This window comes from Hakea prostrata, chromosome 7 (genome assembly GCF_041222555.1).
Source record: "Hakea prostrata isolate BN-2017 chromosome 7, UWA_Hpros_2, whole genome shotgun sequence".
Lineage (NCBI taxonomy): Eukaryota > Viridiplantae > Streptophyta > Magnoliopsida > Proteales > Proteaceae > Hakea > Hakea prostrata.
Window position 1 is genome coordinate 49,925,056 of NC_142606.1, and position 20,552 is coordinate 49,945,607.

The 20,552-nt window shown below is 39.2% G+C and overlaps 2 pseudogenes; one reads left to right on the forward strand and one right to left on the reverse strand.

Annotated features, from left to right (window-relative positions):
• The first annotated feature begins 9,092 nt into the window (after positions 1-9,092).
• On the forward strand, positions 9,093-11,590 carry LOC149011306 (putative boron transporter 2; annotated as a pseudogene).
• Positions 11,591-12,917: 1,327 nt separating this feature from the next.
• Positions 12,918-14,810, reverse strand: LOC149011307 (protein FAR1-RELATED SEQUENCE 5-like; annotated as a pseudogene).
• Positions 14,811-20,552: the final 5,742 nt, after the last annotated feature.

Sequence of the window (20,552 nt, forward strand, 5' to 3'; positions counted from 1 at the left end):
TATGGAATTGCGAAGGATTTTGTATTTACAGAATGCTTCGCAATCCCCAAGGGAGATAAACAAATGATAACATATGTTTTCCCGACTTTGTTCTTCTTCATCTTCTTGAATCGGTGTTGCTTCTAACAAAGCTGCTACGATCTTGTTTAAACTCTTGATGATCACCGACGATGACTTTCCTTATTGACCGAACGAAGATTGTATCTCAACACTTGTTATCTCATATGTATATTTGATGTAAAGGTTGGCCCCTTCTAGTCGTTTAAAGGAATAAAGAATTAACTTCATCTTTGAACTTTGTCAGTTACTTGAGTCTTGTTGCAGTAGGTCTTAGTTGTTTCAAAACAATGCCTTTACTTAGAGATTTCCGTAGAAATTCATTAAGTTTTGAGAAGGAACTCACTCATGTTTTAAACCGATGCCTTGTAGAAGGTCCCACACGGGTTTTAAACCGGTGCCTTTACTTAAGAATTTCTGGAGAAATTCAATAAGTTTGAGAATGAACTCACTTGGGTTTTAAACCGATGCCTTGTAGAAGGTCCACACGGGTTTTAAACCGATGCCTTTACTTAAGAATTTCTGGAGAAATTCAATAAGTTTGAGAAGGAACTCACTCAGGTTTTAAACCGATGCCTTGTAGAAGGTCCCACACGGGTTTTAAACCGATGCCTTTACTTAAGAATTTCCGAAGAAATTCAATAAGTTTGAGAAGGAACTCACTCGGGTTTTAAACCGATGCCTTTTGATTTTGTCGCTGGATCTGATCTTGAATGTTGTGTGATGCCCCCAATCAAAAGACAGTATGTTGAAAACTGAGAATTGTATTGGTTGGGTTGAATTTTGTTACATCATGAATGAAAATGATAATCTCTTCAAGGATAATTTTTCTTCAAATGCCTGGCATTCCACGAACGACCCAGCTCTTTCTGGGTTGTCATGTTCTTTAGCTTATAAGCTCTCGAACCAACCGGTTTAACAACCATATACGGGCCTTCCCATGAAGGGTCCAATTTCCTTTGATGGCGTGGATATAAAGCTAAGGTATTTCTCAATACCAAGTCTCCTGCTATGTATCGACGATTCTTCACTCGAGAATTATAATATGATGCTATCCTTCGTTGATAATGTTGAGTTCGTGCTATTGCTTTTGCACGAACTTCATCTTAACAAGTCAAGGCTATCTAGCAATCCTTCTTTGTTCGCTTTTTCTTTGAACCTCTCTTCCTGCAGTGTTCCAGCCATTACTTCAACAGGTGCCAACGCTTCAGATCATAAGCCAGTTTAAAAGGAGTTTCTCTTGTAGGTGTTCGAACCGTAGTACGATAGGCCCACAGTACGTTGTGTAATTCTTTGACCCATAAGGCTTTATTAGCTTCGAGTCTTCTCTATCCCCTCAAGTAATGTTCGGTTTGTAACCTCTACTTTGCCGTTACTTTGGGGGTATGCCACTGATGACATACGATGCTCGATCAAATAAGTTCCGCAAAATTGTTCAAATTGTGGGTTATCGAATTGAGTGCCATGATCGGTCACGATTACTTTTGGCATCCCGAACCGATATATGATTGACTTGAGCACGAACTTCTCCACCTTCCATTCGGTGATGGTTGCTAGGGTGCTAGCCTTGACCCATTTGGTGAAGTAGTCAATTGCTACAATAAGATATTTCTCTTGCGCCGACGCCTTGGTGAGTTTTCCCATGATATCAATTTCCCACATCGCAAAAGGGATGGGGTCTAGAATCGAAGTCAAGGTTTCAGCTGGGCGTTTAGATACTGTAGCATGGATTTGGCAATTGCTACACCGAAAAACATATTCCATAGCAGCTTGCTGGAGCTTAGGTCAATATAACCCGAGCCTCAAAATTTTGTGTGCCAGGGCCCGACCGCCAATGTGAGCACCACAAATTCCTTCATGTACCTCGGCCAGAGCTAACTCCGATCCTTCGGGACCCAAGCATCTTAAGAGGGGTCCGGAATAGGATCTTCTGTATAGCCTTCCGTTCTGCATAATGAATCGTGCAGATCGCACCTTGATTAATCTTGCTTCTTTCTGATCTTCAGGTAGTTTATCATCTCTCAGATATTCTACGATCGGATCCATCCAGCACGCTCTGCTTCAATATAGGATATCGTTGTTTCCCGATAACTTGGGAATGTTACTTCTTCTATATAGACAGAAGGGTCTAAATTCTTTTCTTTGGCATTGGCTAATCTGGATAGCTCATCTGCCATTGTATTTTCTTTTCTTGGGATCTGACATACTTTCAGATTCCTGAATTCTTGCTGCAATGCCTGCACAATCTCTTGATACTTTTGTAATCAAGGTTCTTTAACGCCATACTCCCCTTGTACTTGATTGACAATAAGCTGTGAGTCACTAAAAATAGTCACGTCTGCTATCGCCAATGCTTTTGACAATCGAAGTCCAGCTTCATACTCTGCCTCATTGTTACTTGCTTTGAATGCAAATCTTAATGCATATCGAATGACAAAACCTGTTGGACTCTTCAGGAGAATTCCAGCCCCTGCTCCTTGCTTATTACTTGAACCATCCACGTATACCTCCCAAATGGTTGGAATAGTGGGTTCAACAATTTCTTCCACCGGTGCAGTAGTTTCTACTACGAAACTGGCTAATGCTTGAGCTTTAATTGCCGTTCGAGGCTTAAAGCTAACTTGGAACTCGCTGAGTTCGACCGACCAGGCTACCATTCTTCCAGACAAATCAGGTTTACGAAGAACTTTACAAAGGGGAAAAGTAGTAAATACCTCGATTGGATGAGTCTGAGAGTATGGCCGTAGTTTTCTAGCTGCTATCATAAGAGCCGAGCCTTGCTTTTCAATCTGAGAGTACCGTGTCTCCGCGTCGAGTAGTATGTGGCTGACATAATAGATTGGCCACTGTTTCTTGTCTTTTTCCCGAACGAGTACTGCGCTTACCACCGAAGGAGATGCTGCCAAATATAGCTGTAAAATTTCTCCCTTCTCGGGTCGGGACAATAGCGGAGGTCTTCCCAGTGTTTCCTTCAGATCTTCGAAAGCTTTCTGACACTCCTCAGTCCACTTTGCCTCCTTACCGCCTCTTAAATCTTTGAGTGCTTTGAAAAAAGGTAGGCACTTTTCTCCCGATTGTGAGATAAAACGATTCAACGCGGCTACTCTCCCCGTTAAGCATTGCACATCTCGAATAGTCTTGGGGGCTTCCATTTCAATCAAAGCCTGTATTTTGGCGGGGTTAGCTTCAATACCTCTTTGTGATACCATAAAGCCCAAAAACTTGCCCGACAAAACTCCGAAGGCACACTTCTCTGGATTCAGCTTCATTTGGTATTTCCGTAGTACTGAAAATTCCTCTGTTAAATCTTCGATGTGCTTTGTCCTTGCAGTGCTTTTTACCAGCATATCGTCAACATACGCTTCCACGTTCTTCCCGATCAAGTCTTTAAAGATTTTGTTGACGACCCTTTGATAAGTAGCCCCTGCATTCTTCAAGCCAAACGGCATGACCTTATAATAAAAGCTCTCACGATCAGTCATGAAAGCCGTAAACTTTTCGTCCTCCTGGTTCATGAGGATATGGTTATATCCTGAGTATGCATCCATGAAACTCAATGTTTCATATCTTGCTGTTGCATCTATTAACAGATCAATCCTGTGCAATGGGTAACAGTCTTTAAGGCAAGCCTTGTTGAGATCTGTGTAATCTGTACACATCCTCCACTTTCCATTTGCCTTTTTGACCATTACCATGTTGGCCAACCAGATCGGACATTCAATGGGTTCAATGAAACCAGAGTTCTTCAATTTTTCAACTTCGCCCCGAACGACTTCATACTTTTCTATGGAGAAATTTCTCATCTTCTGAATAACTGGTTTCACCTTCGGATCTATCCAAAGTTTGTGTTCTGCAACTTACCGATCAATTCCTGGCATGTCGTCCGCAGACCACGCAAACACATCACTGTTTTGTTGAAGAAAAAACTTCAACTCCATTTTGAATTCTCCCAGCTGCTCAAACCCAATATAAGTAACTCTTTTTTCATCATCGGGATATAGCTGGATTTGTTCCAATTTTTCTACCAGCTCGGGCCTTTGCATTTCTGCCTTGTCCTTATCATCTCGTACCTCTATTGGTAACACCGTTACCTTTCTTGGGCCCTCCTTATCCTTTAAATATGCAACATAACATTGCCGAGAAATTCTTTGGTCAGACGAGACCTGACCGATCCCCATTTATGTCGGGAATTTTATCTTCAGGTGCTTTGTTGAAAGTATAGCACCTAACTTTGATAAGGATGGTCTCCCGAGGATGACGTTATAAGCTGGAAACTCTCGAACCACCAGGAAGTTCACCCGAACAGTAGCCTCTTTGGGGAAACTTCCAATCGACAGATCTAGCTGTACTGATCCTTCCGTTATTGCAGACGATCCCGCAAAGCCATATAGATGCGTGGATGATGGCTCCATTAAGTCTTCATCCACTTTAAGCTTTTGGTAAGCTACATAAGATAAAAGGTCTGCAGCAGACCCAGTGTCAACTAACACCCTATGTACTTCACGGTGCGCAATTTCTACCTTGATTACTATGGCATCATCATGAGGTAAACATACGCCTCTTTCATTTTCCTCGCCAAAAGTGATCGAACCCTCACCATTCACCTTTTTATGCTTCTGAGTTTCTCCGGCCCCAACACACTTGGATTTGGCTTTCAACTTCCGGAGTGACTCAGGTTCGGGACCTCCAAATATTGTTAGGATGGGTGACCGAATGGCATCGATCATCTCCTTACCTTTCTTAGATTTAGGAGCCTCCGTCGGTTGGTCTGGGCTAACCGAACGGTCCCTTTTGTTACCTGCGTCTCGCGGTTCTGCTCATCTTCATCTGACGAAGTTGGACAAATGCCCTTGAGATATCTCTCAATATCTGCTTTTAAATGCCTGCAGTCATTGGTATAGTGACCGTAATCCTTGTGGAAATGGCAATACCTTTCTCGATTCTGTTCCCCAGGCTTAATATGAAGCTTTGGAGGCCACTTCAAGATATTCTGTTTCTTGATAATGTTTAGAATATCAGTCCGAGGAGTATTTAATGGAGTATACTCACTTTTACCGGGAGATCTTTGCCACCACGCCTGATGAGGCTTTCTGACTCGATCACGAACATTCTGTTTCAGCTTCTGCTTGTTCTCAGGAGCCTTCTGTTCTTTTGTAGAGGCTTTATTATCCCCCTGGCGTGTGTCTAGGATCTCCGCGACCTCTTCACTTTTGGCATCTTTGCACCAGTTCAACATAAGTGGTAGGCATATCTTGAAGTAATAACTCCAAGAGTCGTCGATTAGTGAGTCCAGCGAACAAAGCAGTTTTAGCCACTTGCTCATCTAGATTCTCTATCTTCATTGTGACCCTGTTGAATCTTTTCAAGTATTCCCGAATCGATTCACTTTTCCCTTGTTTGATAGTGAACAACGTCTCCTCAGTCTTTTTGATTTGGATTCCGCTCTGGAATCGTCCTATGAATTTGCGTGCCAATTAGTCAAAGATCCGACGGGAGATTCGAGAACCATTTCTGTGCTGCTCCCGTCAAGGATGAACCGAAAACCCTGCAAAGGATTTCATCGGAATTACCCACAACAGCCATTGTCTGCTGATAATAACTGATGTGAGCAATGGGATCTCCCAAACCATCGAAAGTGGAAAAAATCGGCAAACGGAAATTGTGAGGAAACTGATATCCAGCTATGGGCCCGGCAAACAGAGTTTTTCGAATAACCAAAATAAATATCATCGGTTATCCTCCCTCTCGCCAATTGTCCGAGCTTTTGATTGATATTGGCCAATTCTTGGCCAATATGTGCTGACCGATCTCCGACAACACAATCGTTCTCTCGAGCAACACGTCTGATGGTTGGTGAGTGAGTTCGTACTCCTGCACCCAACCTTGTATTTGAATCGGTCGTACTTCCTTGCGATCGGTAGAACCGATCGTCTTGCCTAGGGAGATCTCCAGTTCTCCTAGGTTCTCTTTCTCGCCACCGGTCGACTTCTCAGAAATTCGACCGACATTCTTGTTCATCGATCAGTCTTTGATCCCGTTGTAATGTGCGCCTTCCTGCATCACGATGATCGGGTGCTTGTGGTATCACCACTTGTCTGGTTAGCACACGGAGCGCTTGACTTACCTCCAACATCTGGAGTTTTAGTTGATCCAGTTGATACTAGAGTGGATCTGGAGGATTATTACTTCCTTGACCACCATCTTCCCGCACTTCAAGGGGTCGACTTCCCTCTGGAATATCTGGATTGTTTACTCCGGAATTTGGACTCCCAGCATCTCGCTGGGTCGCAGCAGCCGTTGTTGCTGATGATCTAGTCACCATGGCTTTTTAAACGTTTCCCACCAGACGGTGCCAAATGATGCGTCCAAAATCTGCTCAGCCCTTGGATCTCCTGAGAATGACCTGCAAAAACGAACTTCAGATGTAGCCCGACCGCTGGGATCGGGAGTCCACCTCTGAAGGCTAAGTCAGTTGATGAACTTAATCACAAACAGCTCTGTTGGAGCACAGAGCTAAGGAATGAATAACGAGAATACGATTCAGATTGTATTCGTGTGTGTGTGTGTGTGTATATGAATCTCTTTTACCTTGTGAGTAGGTGATGTCTTATATAGAGTGTACCTTCGATCCTCCTTCGTTGGATGCATTTGAGCCTTCTTCGGATAATCGTGGGATCTCAACAGATAGATCCGTTGAGTGATAAATTTCTGTTAGGTTGGACTAGTAGATGACTCCTTTTATAATACGATCGTTATATGGTATTTATCCATATAATAGCGATGAGTGACAGCCGCCAAATACTGCTAGCCGCCTTTAGGTTGATTAGCCTATTCCAATCGTATCGGATTAGGGCGTGCTTGTGACTGAGTTAGTTTTCTTCCTCAGCAAGCTATCTCCTGGACTCAGCTCACTCGGAAGCGAGTCGATTTCTTTCATCCCGACCGGAGTCGAGGGTCGAACCAAGATCAAACCAGGTTCGGTTATATTTTCTCCATATCATAAGTAATTGTGGGAAACTTGTAATTTTCGAAAAAGCATAGTGTGGGCAAGTCTATAATATTTTTCACTTAAGTGGGCAGTCAAGAATTTTAGCTCAAAATAAATGGGCGCCATGAAAAAAAAACTCCTAGATTTATTCAAATCATTTTGTTTGTTGCACATAATTGATGAAATGATGGCTAAGTCATCTTTGCTGCTGCTGGAAGTATGAAGAACATAACCATCTTACAAGCTGAGATGTTAGTCACACAGATGGGCACGTTATTTGCTTACCAAAAAGGGCTCCCCCACGTGATATTGCAGTCTGATTATTTGGTGGTGGGTCATCTAAACCGGCTTGGGCTATACTTGGTCTTATGGAATAAACCGGTGTACATAGTGTAGAGATTCTTCACTTCTTTGTGCTCAGAAATGGAGTAAGAGAGACTAACTGATTTTTGAATTATTTGCTAGAAAACCATGAAAACCAATGGCCCTTCGTGATGTAGCCGGTATATAAGGCCACTGGAAATAGCGACCCAAATCCCATTCTGAGTTCCCAATGGCCACTTCCAAACCCCTTCTCCACCACCGCATCCTCAGCTCACGATGGCCCATTTGTGTCTTCCTAACCTATCTAGAGTGATATTAAACTGTGACTACTCCTAGAAGAAAGAGGGCCTAGGAAGCTTTGGGTGTATCATTAGGGATTCCCTTGGACAACAATTTTTGCTTTCTCTTGGATTTTAACGGCCAATATCCCAGCGGCTGCTCTGGATGGCCGTCACTTATATATTCAAGGAATGAACGACACTGGACTGGTCTAATAATGGACCGATATAGTTAAACCAAATCAGTTCATTATTTTTTTAGAATTTTAAAATATAAAATAACATATACTAAACCTAAATTTATTTGTTCACTCACGTCTTCTTCTCCGGCAAACAAGACGGCACGAAGATACTTCTCTATATTGTCTTCGGCGAAGGATTGCGACAAAGACTGATAGAGAAAACCGACTTCCTGAATTGGTAAGTATTATTCTCCAACATCGTTGCGAAGAATTTTGATGTTCTTGCTGGGTATGTCTATGTCTTATATCTTAAGCCACGATTTCTCTTTGTTCATCTTCATTGGAATGTGTTTTTCCACTTTTCTTTCTTGATGATGAATTCATGGGTCCGTTCAATCCACAGGCCCGTGGTTACCCTGGCTCATCCTTTGTAAGTGGGATTTTTAAAATTTGAAATTTCACACAACAAATTCTTGAAGCTTATTGAATGAAGATCGTAAAATCCGAAGAGTTACCCCCTGTGGAGAAGACAGCAATGGCAAAATATAATTTATGTACGGAAACTTTTTAAGTAGTTGCTAGGTTAGGTTGGGTTGAGTTGAGTTGAGTTGGGAGGCCATCTGCATCTACTTCGCTGTTGGCTTATAATGGCACAATATGAAAAGCCATTTGTAGAATTTGTGAAGCGGTGGATTAATTGTCAGATTCACTATTCTCAATGTCAATCTCCATATTGGTGCCAAATTAGATAGGGAATTCTTTTGAAAAGTGGCTAGGAATTGGCCAGAATATGTCCCAAGTCCTATCCTTAGAAATCGAGTGCTTATCAAGTCCAAATTAGTCCATCTGATCCTAATCTTTTAAATCCTCTCTTCTATTGGGTCATATTAACTGAGTTGTTCAAGTTGGATTCTCTTTAGTCTCTGTGCAAGTTGCTTACTGTTTGCTATGTACTTATGTGGAAAGGGTGATGCACAACCTTTATGATTTAAACAAACCTTTACTGGTAAATTCCAATTTCTTTGCATTTTGCTTGAGTTTATATTAGTCCCGGTGCCAACATTGTGATATAGAAGTTAATATATTTATTGCTCAGGTAGACATCATCCCAATAATTGTAAGAATTCGATTGGCTTGTGAGTCTTGCGTGAGGAAGTAATAACATCTTGATCATCTATCTTGGGTCAAATTTAGAGATTGACAATAGCATTTTGTGGATTTCTTTTTTTTTTTCCATTGTTGATACCGAGTTCTTAGCTCAAAATGGAAGAGCACCTGGAGATAAACCAGGGAATGGTGGTTCGACTCCACCAGGATTCGTAAATTATTGTTCTCTTTTTATTTATTTATTCATTTCTTGGAGAACCTTGCTCATGTCATTGCATTTGAATAAAAATACCCTACTCATGTCTATTTCCTTAGGTTCTCTGATCAATCAAAACAAATCTTCTATCCAAATCTGTGGCTTCTAATAGGGCCCTGTTCTATGAAGATGAGTTTTGTGAATCAAAATCTTAAAGGAAGGAAGTTCATGCCTGAGTGTAAAACATGTTAGAGGCCTTTGGAGTGTGCCGAGTACACCCAAGTCAGTGTTGATAAAGATAAAGAATCCCTAAAGAGGAATTCAGATATATTGCTCAAAAGAATCAATAATATACAGCTAATTTATTAGAATTGGGAAAATTATTCCTACTGAGCTAAACATAAGATTCATGAGGAGATATGCATCTATAGTTGTCCTCAGTCTTTTCTGGTCAACTTCTTATGAAGTATGATTTCAAGCAAGAATTTTTGGGAATTCATCACTCAAGAGACTCCACTCATGATTGTATGATGGGATTCTGATAAGTGACAACAGTTCAAACCTTAGCATCTACTGCGTTGTGTGGAATTATACACTTGGTTATTGGAGGACAACCTTTGCTGATTCTTGGAGTTGCTGAGCCTACTATGCTTATGTACACATTTATGTTTAACTTTGCAAAAGATAGACCTGATCTCGGTTCAAACCTTTTCCTAGCATAGAATTCCTTGGCGTCTTTCCCCTAATGGTCCTAGTCTAGATTGCTGTTTCCTACATACCAGTTTGCAACGTCCCCAATTAACATTCCTTGGGATCTTTCCAGCCCAAATCCATGGTCACCTGGTGCATGTGAGAACTGGATTGTCATTAAGGCATGCTTTCTTACTTAATTTTTTTTATCCCGTTTCTGAAGCCAACAAATTATAGCTAGGTCCATTTTGCCTTACCAGGTATTAATATGACTAATTTAACTCATAAAACTGACAAGATATGCTAAATGTGCCTGTTCTTTACATAATTTGAGCTTTTATTCCAGCCACAATGATTGCAGTGATGTACTATTTTGACTATAGTGTAGCTTCTCAACTGACTAAGCAGAAAGAATTCAATTTGAGAAAGCCAGCTTCTTTCCATTATGATTTACTTCTTTTGGGGTTCATGATATGAAGTTCTCTCACATCATATGCTTTCATAGCTCACACAAGTGCTGTTTTTAATTTTTATCATACATGTATAATGGATCATATTACCACATCTTTGGAATTCACACAGAGATAGGATCTATTTGATTGTTGAGGATCCTCTTGAGTTTATCCAACAGTCATGGTTGATCCAGTAGTTGAACTGAATGTTACTTGATATTCTTGGAATTATAACTTTTGTCTATATTTAGCTGAAAATTGAGTCACTGATGTATTTTTCCATACAAAGCTCAATTCAACAGAGCCTTATTACAAATAAAGGGGTTTAGCTACATAAATCCTGTTTTTCTGTTCCTTTCAATTTATTTAATCTATGCAGTAGCATTTTTTATATGATGTTTAGAATTACTTCTTTCAATTTAAACAAAACCTATGTATTTTCAGTTGCTAGCAACCGACTTGTGGCCACAGCTCGCAAAGCTATGGGTAAGAATGCAAGCTTGGGGCAGTTATATGGAAGTATGTAAGAGGCTTATCGACAAATGCAGACTCCATTTATCTACCAGCAACCAACAGCCAGCAGCTCTAGTATGTGTGATGTCTTCAATTTTGAGTTCTATTAACCATAAATTACTGCTATTTCTGTTTTTCTTCTCTTGAAGCAATGGATAAAAATTGTCAGAACTTAAAAGTTCAGTTGAAGACCGAGAAATCATCAAGTCATTTTTGAGATGGTCTATTTTGGAAATGATTAGCAGCTAGGAAATCCAACAGTGACAACTTGTACATGGTATTTCTTTTTACAGTTTAGGCTTTTGTGACCTGGCCTGAAACATCAGTTTCTTGATCAGGGACTAAAGGAATTGAAGGAGTCTACAATTCAGGTGGCTTCAAGCATGGGAAATATTGATGCTCCAGTTGATGAGACGGTATTTGATGTTGAGAAGGAGATCGATGATCTTCTGCCTATTGAGGTGCTTCAATCTTTGATGGTGGGAGGATGTGTTGCAGCCATGTCTTTTCTTAAGATGATTCCAACTTCAGTACTTTGGGGCTATTTTGCTTTCATGGCTATTAAAAGTTTACCCAGCAACCAATTCTGGAAGAGGATCCTATTGCTCTTCACTGCTCCAAGCCGAAGATACAAGTATTGTCATTTGTCTTCTTTTCAATTGAGCATTTCTATATTATCTCCCCACCGAGTTTCTAAAGTGAAACAAGGTGCCACAGCTATTGAAAGCAAGTCAGTGTTCAAGTGTGGAAGGAGATCCTTCTGTGGTTTGAAAGCAAGTCAGTGTTCAATGTCAAGTGTGTGAAAGCAAGTCATTGTTCAGTGTTCATTTGGGAACTTTACCCTCAACCAGATTTTGAAATTACAGTGGCTTCAGCTATCATACAATTTCATGTAACACTTTTTTTTCCAGTTATCACTTTTGCTTCTTTTCTTGGTAATCTTTTTGGAAACTATATTAAGCTCTCCAGGCTAACTTTTTCTGGAGGCTGGAAAACTGGAGTCTACAAAAAAACAGAGGTGGCATACTCCACCATATCTTGTGTAGAGAAAACTGTGAACCCTGATGGGATCGAACCATCATAACCTAGATAATATCTAGGTGCTCTTCCAATTGAGCTAAGGATTCACCTGAAACACAAACATGTTAGATCCATCCAAAGAACAATTTGTAGTAAAAACCATAACCATGGATTGCATATCATATCCAACTCAAGTTCCTAAATCGGGTATAAGTATTAAACACAACAAATATGTGGAATTAAAAATGCAAAAACAATGACAATGAAATAGAATCTTATTATTGAGCTTTACTATCAATACAAATATAATGAAGCCATGAAGATGCTATCCTAACAAATCAGTATTAATAAGAATCATAACCCCCACCCGCCCCGCCCCAAAAAAAAAAAAAGAAGAGCAAAGCAAAAATCCCTAATATGACATATATCTATCTCTTAAGACTTCTTGTCCACCATGAAGCTTCATAAACCGAGAGAATATAGAAAAAGAACTATTGACTAAAGGGCTTCTTTACTTGTGCGAATCCATGTCAGTAGATAAGTTGCAAAGTCCTACAAAAAATGAAAAGGGCTTATAGAAATAATTTCAGATTTTTGAGAAATTTTTAGACAACAGAAGCAAATAAATTGTCACAACATAGCATGAAATCATTGAGATGGATGAAGCAGATAAGTTGTTGATCCTTGTGAAGAAGCAAATGTCTACATCTATGACAATGAAAATATGATATTAATATTAAAAAGTTATGTTAAAAAAAAAATTTAAAGAAGTATATTGAACCGTGCCTGGAGCAGTGACATGAACAGTCCCTGATAGTCTTCCATAGCTTGAAGAGTGTCATGTGTATTCCAAGTGGCCACTGAAGATAGTTGCTTTGATGTATCTATTTCAACTGAATGTTGACTTTCTACCTGCTCATTAGACTTCACTCTTTTCTTACTTTTGTTTTTCTGACCCATATTTTCAGTCCAACCTTTGTGCCTTTTCTTATTACCTTTCTGACTTTCTTTTTTCTTCAATTCCAAATTTCTATTTTCACTATAGTTGCATTCACCTAAAACTTCCATGTTTTGATTATGTTCAACTAAATCTACTAGTTGTACACGTAACTATTCTGCACATATTTTGGCAATCTCAAAACCTTCTATTGAATTAGAGGCATGACCTGCCAACTTAACAAATGTTTGGTAAAGAAACTTGTAATGTGTGTGACTCAATTTAGTATCTTCTATGACTTGTTTTCATTTATTGTCCTCCACCAACAAACTTCTTGCTCCTTGTGTCCATTTTCTTAAAATATACTTCTCATGAATAAACTTCTAGTTTATCAAACACTTTCAAAGCATGACAACAAATAATACCAAATGTCTCAAATTTTCTACAAGTGCATAGTATTGATTGTTCACTATGACTATATGTAACTGTATATTCTCCTTCTATAAGATTCCCATTTTCATCTCTTAAACGAATTGTATACTCACTAAGGACATCATCTCCATTACGAAACACTAATGAACAAGCACCCAACCAATTATATTCGTCTTCAAACTTTTCAAATATATTAGGGGTGTAAACTTTTGCTACTTGTATCACGATTGATGCTTTTGATTTCAACCTAGGAAGTGTGCTTTATATTCATCACTCAATTAATTGGCATGTTTATCCTCCACTAATCGTTCAAAATAATTAAAAAATTGTACTAGATCCAAATTTGGTCTCAAATACCTCTTTAAATCAGCATTAATAATTTCACTAAGTTGTGTGCTCCTCACACCTAGTGTGAAAGTATTTTTCATGTAACAAGCTGCCCATTTCTCTTTAATTCCATAAAGTCGATCTAACCATGAATTATTTTGGACTTGATAATCATCTTACAACTTTTTCCAGGCATTTTCAAACTCTTCTTCAACTTTATAACCATAAATACACTTTGTAAAATCCTTAAAAAAGGATGATCCATTCTTCATTAGATTACCAAGGTGTGTAACCCCATTTTGCATTATGTGGCATGTACACAATCCATGCCATGTCTTAGGTAAGACTCACGTATAGCTTTCGACATTGCTGCATCTTGATCAGTAAAAATAGTTATGGGTTTCTTTTGACAATTTGCTTTCAAGAATGCCTAAAAAAACCAATTGAAAGAATCAGCTGTCTCATCGTATAGCAATGTTGCTCCAAATATAGTCTCACCTTTATGATGATTGAACCCCGCAAAAATACCAAATGGCATGCATTCTTTATTAGTGCAAAAATGTTGTATCAAATACAACAATGTCGCCAAATAATGCATAACCAATGATCATCCTTGGGTCTGCCCAAAATATGTTTGTTATTTGTTCTTCATTATCTAACTGCAAATCATATATAAATGATGGATTAAGCCTTGTTTGCTTTTGAAAATATGCTAATAAACTCCCAGCTTCACCATAAGCCAAATGTTGTTGGCGTTTAGTTCGAAGATAATTTTGTATATTTTCCCTGGTATAACCTAGGTTTTCTCTACCCCCTGCTTGCTTACTCAAAAGATCATAATTTGCTTTGGTCCTGATACCATAGTCATCAACCAAATCTATTGCATATGCAGAGACATCTATGATTTTCTGTTGAGATCGCATTAAATGAGTAATGGTAGGTGTATGAAGAAAATAATTGTGATTATCATCAAAAGCTCGACATTCATAAAGCCCATTATCCAACCTAGAAATACACATTCTTGCACGACATTTAGTTCTAGTTTTTTAATGAGACTTGATTGTGCAATTATCTCTCTTGTCCTTATCCCGATGTCCTTCTTTATTACATGAAAATCTCCTCTATTTTACAATTGTCTTGTCTTTCTTACTCTTATGTGCATAATCTCTCTTAATACTAAATCTAGCTATTCTTCCATACTGGTTGTAAAAATCATATGCCTCATTCTCTGAAGTGAAAGTCAAACCAATCTGTGGCTTATAATCAACAAAATTATCTTCAATAGGCGATATCTCTGGATTTTCCATGTCCAATCAATTCACAAAAGCTACAGTAATAACATTGCTTTTTTAGCATTATATAACTAATCTTTAAAGAAAATGAACTATTTTATCCATAAGAAAGCTCAAATTATACTAAGAGTATCAAAATAGTAAATGACAAGGGCATATGACTAAGATCACTTAAATAAATCTTACTATAAAGCAACAACCAAACAACAACTGGACTGAATACAGAGAAGCAACATTGAGGGAAAGGATCAAGCATCAGTGCCAATGAACAGCTCGTACCAAGATTACAACCATTGACAGGTCCTAGGTACCATATCTGCAAACCATTGAATGGACATAGGGTTGAGACATGCAATCAATAGTGGAGACCTTGGCCCTCAACCACTTTTTGGTGATTACAAATGGTTTGGTTGGTTAACCAAACCATTGGAACTCCTTTAGGAAATGCTCTGATAAAGCAGGTAGAAGAATCTTTCAGAATATAAGTGTCTGTGTTGGGAGTAAAATGTTTTGGTGTGTAAAGAGTTGCCCGGGTGAATCAGGCTAGCTCCCATAACACTGACCCCTTGCCCCTCAAAACAAACACACACGCACACACTCCCTACGAAAAATCATTTAAGTGGCTTTCTCATGATAGGATAGAAACAAGTGCTTTCTTACCATTGGCACTCCTATGAATTCCAACCCAAACCTAAGCTAGACACCCTATCTGTTTTGGGTGAAGAAGGGCTTGTTTAATGTTTGACCTTGAAGTTGGACCTTAAGTACCGTGTTGTTATCCTTGGAAGGTCCTAGGAAGTCAAGTCAGACCTCTCCCTTAGTGTAAATTCAAAGACCAATGAAGGAAGAAGTCTTTATGGGCCATCTCAGTTGAAGACATGGTGTTGACCCAAAACCCATGGAGATTGATGATGGAGTTGCCCATTTGAAAACCTTTTCTGTGCTGGAGAAGAAATTGCACATTGATGAAGAAGAACTTGGTTGATGGACCTAAAGCCTAGTTGGACATGGTTTGAAGACATCCCTCCATGTTAGGTAAGTGAATAGATGTGTTGTGAGAAGCCCATCCAAAAGATTTGAAGTTTAGAGCTTGAAATCCCTATTTTTGGGCAAGCTGCCCAAGCGGTGCAGTTTGGTAAAACTCTACTTATTGGAATTTCATGGTGATCAACCCCATTATGTTCCTAAGCCTCTGGAGAACATGGGAAGGACATGAGAACCTCCTCTTCGACAACCAATCGACCAACGGGCAGTTTGGCAGTTTGGTGAAATCCTTGTATTTTTTGGACTTTTTATGCTATTTAAAGGGGGGGGGGACTCTGTGTTTTTCACTCACAATTAGTTCTAAGCCTCTGGAGAACGTGGGAAGAACCCTAGAACCTCTCCTCCAAAGCCAAGGAAGATCCTCAAGCATCCATCCGAGTTCCTTCGTCGATTCGTCTTCTAAAAGGTTAGTAATCGATTCGTTTCTTCTTTGATCTATTTGCTCTTCTATTCTTCTGATCTTCTGATTATGAGAAAGGTATTACACTACTATAATGGCCTCTTCTCTAATTCTATTAGTCCTAGAGTGAATTCCTAATTCACTCTAAGTTCTTGAAGCCATATGGCAATGATTCTTGAAATTGACTTTATTGATGATCTTGTTCACTCCCTCATTATTATTCTAATGATCTTGGTGATTGTGGGAAAGGTCTCACAATAGTGTTACAATCTTTCCTTCTATCCCGTGATTCTTGGGTTAATCCCTAGTTTTCTTTTTTACCATGTGAAACCAAAGTGGTTGATTTTAGGAGGGAACCTTTGGGAACCCTAATCTTTTATTAATTGTTAGACCCTACCCAATACCTTTCTTTGATTTTGAAATATTATTCTTTCTTTCTTAGAGTGAATTCCCCAATTCACTGTATGTTCTTGAAGTTCTTGAAACCATATGGTGATGTTCTTGTTCCTTGGTTTTACCTGAGTTCTTGATTACTTCCTTGTTATTGTTTTTCCTACCAAAGTTAGTGATTGTGGGGAAGGTCTCATACCACTACCATGACCTTCCCTTGTGTCCTCATGATTGAGCGGTTGATCCCTAATGTTCCTTGGACCATTGGAAACCAAAAGTAGGGAGGTTTTGGGAGGAAACCCTTAGGTAACCCTCATGAGAGGGTAACCAATTTGGTTAAAAATATTGTTTATGTTAACTCGGCGGATCCTCCCCAATGCAATTCTTGATTTTGAAATACTAATTCTATGTTTCCCTTTCCCTCTGTGAACCTACCTTGGGTTATTTTGAGAACCAATCTAGGGGAACCTTCATAAGATGATATTCAATTGAGAACCCTAATCCTTTATTAATTGTTGGATCATCCCCAAAGCTTTCCTTGATGTGATTTTTTACTCTTTATTCCCTAGGGTGAATCTTGATTCTCCCTAGCCTTTGCATGAGAGCCATAGGCTATGTTTAATGAAACCCTAAATTTTGTTTTGGCTCAATCAAGATCCTATTTTTTGACCATGACTTGATACTTTGACCTTTTTAGATAGTCCTAATAGGTTTTAGGAAGCTCCCCTTTTTAATTTCGGAGCAATCGGACTTCAAACGAGGAAGTTATGATCAAATCAGGGTTTGCAGCCCCGTACTGTTCCATTGGTCGATTGGGCCAGTAGACCAACCAATCAACCAACCAAGTCAATAGCCTCAAATCTACTTTGTTTCCTTCCGTTTGACTTCTAAACTTCTAGGTCTTATTCCTAATTATTATTATATGCTTGTTTAGGGTTTAATTGCTAGTCTTGGACCTCTTCCTCATTATTCTACGGAACTCTTTAAAGATTACTTAAGGTAAGGATGGTTGATCCCTAATAACCTAATATGCATGCCTTTAGATTTGATTACATGATCATTACTACTGTTGTACTTAGTTTCTTATAATTATACTGCTGTTGTAGTTCTTCAACTATAGTAGTACTTGTTCTTATAATGCAATTCTTATTTCAATTATGAATGATCACTTACTTATGTTTTATATTATCAGTTGTGCTTGTGAATGACTGATTGGGAATGTGATTGCCTAGGTTGTGATTGGGGATTGGGGAATGCCCTTTTGGCATTTCTGTCCTTGGACACCAATGGAGATGGTATGGGACATTTTCCAATGATGCCCCTTGACGCTTTCCCTGATTACTGGTTGACATACCTAGGGCATGTCTAGAAGTGTTTGGCTAGGATGTCCCTGTTATATCAGGCCCGATTGGAAGGGAATTGAGACCGAACAACCCGTGGTAGCAATAAGGATTTGTGGGTGCTTCTAATACTGGAAAGTTACATCTGTAAAAGACATGAATCACATTGTGGATACTCGTGAGAGGCCATTCGTTGGTACAGTTGCAAGAGTGGAACAAGGGCCCCTGAAATCAAGACCGGTAACCAACCCGTGAGATAAATGGGAACTACCTGTTAACTTGATGTAACTGACCAATAAGGTTGATGAGTCCATAGTCCAAGTTGGTTTTAGCCATAGGATATGCTGACTCTAGGGTGAAGGATACCGGAAAGGATCGCCTGGGGCGAGGAATGGAAGTATTTGGAGCTAAGTTAATATAACTAAATAGAAGACTTGCATTTGGCTAGGCTTAACCCTGACATGCGCTAGTACTCAGACCAAACGGAGGTGTGAGAGAGTGTTGACCTAAACCCCAGCCAAGGTTGTCCGAGAAGGTTTCATTACCCATTGCCAACTTGAGAACCCAAGATGTCGGGAAGGCTGAGGGAGAGTGATTTGAGACCCTACCCATAGGAGTATGGTGCTATGACTTAAAGCATGTCTGCCAATAAAGACTAGCATACATATATAGAGTTAGAAGCATATATACATTGTTTGTTTCATATCATTGTGCATTCTGTATGATTTGCTATCATGTGTTATTATGTTATTATGGATTGATCTGCCTTGTTGAGTTCTTTTGAACTCACTCCTTTTTGCAACATCTTTTGTTAGACTTTCTTGCTGGTAATACTACAACTGCTGATTATGATGGTCAGTACTATGAAGACCAAGTTGATAATTCTTATGGTACTCAAGGTACTAGCTAAGGTGATTATGTCGGTGAAGACTACCAGTACGAGACTGATACTTATCAGGAGTAGTTCAGCTTTTGCACTTGTGTGCCAGCGACGGATATTGTCTCATCCTCTTTTTGATATTTATTAGATTTGTTGAGACTTTAGTTGTAAAATCCGGCCTTATTCTAACCCTGACCCGGCCCGGATTTTATACTGTTGCAGGTCTGAAGACCCGAAGTGGTGGTAGAAGAGACCTGTGAGCCCTCTTAGTGGATGATTCGATGCTTGATGCTAAGCCTATGGACATTGACAATGATGCCCCTCACTTGAGCACATTGTCAGTATTAGGTGAAAATCTGCGCATTGATGAAGATTGAATTAGTTGAAGCACTTCCTAGAACCCCGTGATCAATCCGAGGTATTATCTGAAACTAGACTTGTTGATTGACTTGTAGGAGAAAACCCCGCTCGATTTGACCCTGTATAGCCTCCCGAATCCACTCCTGAAGTTGCTGTCATGGCTTGGTCGACTGCTTGGTCGATTGACAGTTGACCAAGAGTAATGGAATTCGAAGTTACACTAAATCTCTTCCCATTTTGCCCCTACCTTTTTGGAACTCGTGAATGAGGACCTAAACTAATCATTGGCACTCCAGAGCTCGAGGTTGGACACTCTCTTGGGCTATTCCTTGATGTTTGGGAAGATCTTTGACTCCAATCATTATTGTATACATTAATCATCAACTCAAGGTATGAATTCTTCTATTCCTCTTCTAATCTATTCATTTTTCTATCAATTAATGATCTTGAAACCATGGCTGAAGTGCTGCAACCTTGCAAACACTTAACCATGAGTTTCCTCCTTTCAATTCCTTAATCCTCCCCCACTCTTGCTATGCTATGATTCAAATGAGATTAATTGCTCTCCATCACTTTGATTCTATTCAATCTAACCTATTTTGATTCAAATCTGATATGTAGATGCATGATAAGCTTAGACTATAATGAAATTAAGATTCTAGCTTGATTCTTAACACTCATTTGATTGATTCCTATCATCCTTTACAATTTCTATCAATTCCAATTTAATTCTTGTTAAGTATCATATAGAACCTAAAATTTCAATTTGGGTATTTTTGATTGAACCGTTGGATCATCATGAAAATTAGTGTGTAGTATCCTCTTACTGTTATAAACATGCTCTCCAAATTTCATGACGATCGGAGCACCAGAAGGGTAGTTTCGGATCAAGTTTCCATTGTTGTCCTGAAGTTAACAAGTCTTGGTCGACTGCTTGGTCGACTGAAAGTCGACCAAGTCAGTCAACCAAGAGCTGTTAAGGCCCTATACTCAGCCGAATTGATCCGTTTGAACCCCGATTCAATTGCTTTCTTCTCTGACATTACTTGTATGATTATCTAGGGTATCAACACTGATTTTGGGACCATACTTGGTAATCATTGAATCTATTTACAACTTGATTAAGGTAAGGACAGTCGTTAACTCAAGTATGTTAATTATATCAACATGCTTACATTATGGGAACTTAATGGTTATGTTCATATGAGTATTCCTTTACTATACATGACTGTTATGTGTTTTCTTATCAGTAATAGAATGTATATATCATTTAGAATATCATGTTCAGTTTTACTTTATGATTTTATATATGATCAATCATGTTATGATATGTATTTGTTTAT